This window comes from Triticum dicoccoides, chromosome 6B, assembly GCF_002162155.2.
Source record: "Triticum dicoccoides isolate Atlit2015 ecotype Zavitan chromosome 6B, WEW_v2.0, whole genome shotgun sequence".
NCBI classification, from domain to species: domain Eukaryota; kingdom Viridiplantae; phylum Streptophyta; class Magnoliopsida; order Poales; family Poaceae; genus Triticum; species Triticum dicoccoides.
Genome location: NC_041391.1, coordinates 668,992,316 through 668,997,572, shown reverse-complemented (window position 1 = coordinate 668,997,572; position 5,257 = coordinate 668,992,316).

Here is a 5,257-nt window from a genome sequence, read left to right as displayed (position 1 = left end):
TTCCCCCTCTCCCCCTTCCTTTCCCCTCCTAGTAGGAGTAGGAAAGGGGGAGTCCTACTCCTACTAGGAGGAGGACTCCTCCTCCTTGGCGTGCCCACAAGGGCCGGCCGGCCTCCCCCCTTGCTCCTTTATATACGGGGGCAGGGGGCACCCCAGAACACACAAGTTGATCTACGGATCATTCCTTAGCCGTGTGTGGTGCCCCCCTCCACCATATTCCACCTCGGTCATATCGTCGCGGAGTTTAGGCGAAGCCCTGCGCCGGTAGAACATCATCATCGTCACCACGCCGTCGTGCTGACGGAACTCATCCCCGAATCTTTGCTGGATCGGAGCCCGGGGATCGTCATCGAGCTGAACGTGTGCTGAACTCGGAGGTGCCGTATGTTCGGTGCTTGGATCGGTCGGATCGTGAAGACGTACGACTACATCAACCGCGTTGTCATAACGCTTCTGCTTACGGTCTACGAGGGTACGTGGACAACACTCTCCCCTCTCGTTGCTATGTCATCACCATGATCTTGCGTGTACGTAGGAATTTTTTTGAAATTACTATGTTCCCCAACAGTGGCATCCGAGCCTGGTTTTATGCGTAGATGTCATATGCACGAGTAGAACACAAGTGAGTTGTGGGCGATACAAGTCATAATGCTTACCAGCATGTCATACTTTGGTTCGGCGGTATTGTGAGATGAAGCGGCCCGGACCGACATTACGCGTACGCTTATGCGAGACTGGTTTCACCGTTACGAGCACTCGTGCTTAAAGGTGGCTGGCGGGTGTCTGTCTCTCTCACTTTAGCTGAATCGAGTGTGGCTACGCCCGGTCCTTGTGAAGGTTAAAACAGCACTAACTTGACGAACTATCATTGTGGTATTGATGCGTAGGTAAGAACAGTTCTTGCTAAGCCCGTAGCAGCCACGTAAAACTTGCAACAAGAAAGTAGAGGACATCTAACTTGTTTTTGCAGGGCATGTTGTGATGTGATATGGTCAAGACGTGATGCTATATTTTATTGTATGAGATGATCATGTTTTGTAACCGAAGTTATCGGCAACTGGCATGAGCCATATGGTTGTCGCTTTATTGTATGAAATGCAAACGCCCTGTAATTGCTTTACTTTATCACTAAGCGGTAGCGATAGTCGTAGAAGCAATAGATGGCGTAAACGACAATGATGCTACGATGAAGATCAAGGTGTCGCGCCGGTGACGATGGTGATCATGACGGTGCTTCGGAGATGGTGATCACAAGCACAAGATGATGATGGCCATATCATATCACTTATATTGATTGCATGTGATGTTAATCCTTTATGCATCTTATCTTGCTTTGATTGACGGTAGCATTTTAAGATGATCTCTCACTAAAATTATCAAGAAGTGTTCTCCCTGAGTATGCACCGTTGCCAAAATTCGTTGTGCCCAGACACCACGTGATGATCAGGTGTGATAAGCTCTACGTCCATCTACAATGGGTGCAAGCCAGTTTTGCACACGCAGAATACTCAGGTTAAACTTGACGAGCCTAGCATATGCAGATATGGCCTCGGAACACGGAGACCGAAAGGTCGAGCGTGAATCATATAGTAGATATGATCAACATAGTGATGTTCACCATTGAAAACTACTCCATCTCACGTGATGATCGGTTATGGTTTAGTTGATTTGGATCACGTGATCACTTAGATGACTAGAGAGATGTCTGTCTAAGTGGGAGTTCTTAAGTAATATGATTAATTGAACTTAAATTTATCATGAACTTAGTACCTGATAGTATTTTGCTTATCTATGTTTGTTGTAGATAGATGGCTCGTGCTGTTGTTCCGTTGAATTTTAATGCGTTCCTTGAGAAAGCAAAGTTGAAAGATGATGGTAGCAATTACACGGATTAGGTCCGTAACTTGAGGATTATCCTCATTGCTGCACAGAAGAATTACGTCCTGGAAGCACCGCTGGGTGCCAGGCCTGCTGCTGATGCAACCGACGACATTAAGAACATCTGGCAGAGCAAAGCTGATGACTAATCGATAGTTCAGTGTGCCATGCTTTACGGCTTAGAACCGGGTCTTCAACGATGTTTTGAACGTCATGGAGCATATGAGATGTTCCTGGAGTTGAAGTTAATATTTCAAGCAAATGCCCGGATTGAGAGATATGAAGTCTCCAATAAGTTCTATAGCTGCAACATGGAGGAGAATAGTTCTATCAGTGAACACATACTCAAAATGTCTGGGTATAATAATCACTTGATTCAACTGGGAGTTAATCTTCCTGATGATAGTGTCATTGACAGAATTCCCCAATCACTGCCACCAAGCTACAAGAGCTTCGTGATGAACTATAATATGCAAGGGATGAACAAGACAATTCCCGAGCTCTTCGCAATGCTAAAAGCTGCGGAAGTAGAAATCAAGAAGGAGCATCAAGTGTTGATGGTTAACAAGACCACTAGTTTCAAGAAAAAGGGCAAAGGGAAGAAGAAGGGGAACTTCAAGAAGAACAGCAAGCAAGTTGCTGCTCAGGAGAAGAAACCCAAGTCTGGACCTAAGCCTGAAACTGAGTGCTTCTACTGCAAGTAGACTGGACACTGGAAGCGGAACTGCCCCAAGTATTTGGCGGATAAGAAGGATGGCAAGGTGAACAAAGGTATATGTGATATACATGTTATTGATGTGTACCTTACTAGAGCTCGCAGTAGCACCTGGGTATTTCATACTGGTTCTATTGCTAACATTTGCAACTCGAAACAGGGACTACGGAATAAGTGAGCACTGGCCAAGGATGAGGTGACGATGCGCGTGGGAAACGGTTCCAAAGTCGATGTGATCGCAGTCGGCACGCTACCTCTACATCTACCTTCAGGATTAGTTTTAGACCTAAATAATTGTTATTTGGTGCCAGCGTTGAGCATGAACATTATATCTGGATCTTGTTTGATGCGAGACGGTTATTCATTTAAATCAGAGAATAATGGTTGTTCTATTTATATGAGTAATATCTTTTATGGTCATGCACCCTTGAAGAGTGGTCTATTTTTGTTGAATCTCGATAGTAGTGATACACATATTCATAATGTCGAAGCCAAAAGATGCAGAGTTAAAAATGATAGTGCAACTTATTTGTGGCACTGCCATTTAGGTCATATCGGTGTAAAGCGCATGAAGAAACTCCATACTGATGGACTTTTGGAATCACTTGATTATGAATCACTTGGTACTTGCGAACCGTGCCTCATGGGCAAGATGACTAAAATGCCGTTCTTCGGTACTATGGAGAGAGCAACAGATTTGTTGGAAATCATACATACAGATCTATGTGGTCCGATGAATGTTGAAGCTCGTGGCGGATATCGTTATTTTCTCACCTTCACAGATGATTTAAGCAGATATGGGTATATCTACATAATGAAACACAAGTCTGAAACATTTGAAAAGTTCAAAGAATTTCAGAGTGAAGTGGAAAATCATCATAACAAGAAAATAAAATTCCTACGATCTGATCGTGGAGGAGAATATTTGAGTTACGAGTTTGGTTTACATTTGAAACAATGCGGAATAGTTTTGCAACTCACGCCACCCGGAACACCACAACAAAATGGTGTGTCTGAACGTCATAATCATACTTTACTAGATATGGTGCAATCTATGATGTCTCTTACTGATTTACCGCTATCGTTCTGGGGTTATGCTTCAGAGACGGCCGCATTCACGTTAAATAGGGCACCATCAAAATCCGTTGAGACGACGCCTTATGAACTGTGGTTTGGCAAGAAACCAAAGTTGTCGTTTCTTAAAGTTTGGGGCTGCGATGCTTATGTGAAGAAACTTCAACCAGATAAGCTCGAACCTAAATCGGAGAAATGTGTCTTCATAGGATACCCAAAAGAAACAGTTGGGTATACCTTCTATCACAGATCCGAAGGCAAGACATTCGTTGCTAAGAATGGATCCTTTCTAGAGAAGTATTTTCTCTCGAAAGAAGTGAGTGGGAGGAAAGTAGAACTTGATGAGGTATCTATACCTTCTCCCTTACTGGAAAGTAGTTCATCACAGAAACCGGTTTCTATGACACCTACACCAATTAGTGAGGAAGCTAATGATATTGATCATGAAACTTCAGATCAAGTTTCTACTGAACTTCGAAGGTCTACCAGAGTAAGATCTGCACCAGAGTGGTACGGTAATCCTATTCGGGAAGTCATGTTACTTGACCATGAAAAACCTATGAACTATGAGGAAGCGATGATGAGCCCAGATTCTGCAAAATGGCTAGAAGCCATGAAATCTGAGATGGGATCCATGTATGAAAACAAAGTATGGACTTTGGTTGACTTGCCCGATGATCGGCAAGCCATTAAGAATAAATGGATCTTTAAGAAGAAGACTGACGCTGATGGTAATATAACTGTCTATAAAGCTTGACTTGCTGCGAAAGGTTTTCGACAAGTTCAAGGGGTTGACTACGATGAGACTTTCTCACCTGTAGCGATGCTTAAGTCTGTCTGAATCATGTTAGCTATTGCTGCATTTCATGATTATGAAATTTGGCAAATGGATGTCAAAACTGCATTCTTGAATGGATTTCTGGAAGAAGAGTTGTATATGATGCAGCCAGAAGGTTTTGTTGATCCAAAAGGTGCTAACAAAGTATGCAAACTCCAGCAATCCATTTATGGACTGGTGCAAGCATCTCGGAGTTGGAATAAACGCTTTGATAGTGTGATCAAAGCATGTGGTTTTATACAGACTTTTGGAGAAGCCTGTATTTACAAGAAAGTGAGTGGGAGCTCTGTAGCATTTCTAATATTATATGTAGATGACATATTATTAATTGGAAATGATATAGAATTTCTGGATAGCATAAAAGGATACTTGAATAAAAGTTTTTCAATGAAAGACCTCGGTGAAGCTGCTTACATATTGGGCATCAAGATTTATAGAGATAGATCAAGATGCTTAATTGGACTTTCACAAAGCACATACCTTGATAAAATTTTGAAAAAGTTCAAAATGGATCAGGCAAAGAAAGGGTTCTTGCCCGTGTTACAAGGTATGAAGTTGAGTCAGACTCAATGCCCGACCACTGTAGAAGATAGAGAAAAAATGAAAGATGTTCCCTATGCTTCAGCCATAGGCTCTATCATGTATGCAATGCTGTGTACCAGACCTGGTGTATGCTTAGCAATAAGCTTGGCGGGAAGGTACCAAAGTAATCCAGGAGTGGATCACTGGACAGCGGTCAAGAACATCCTGAA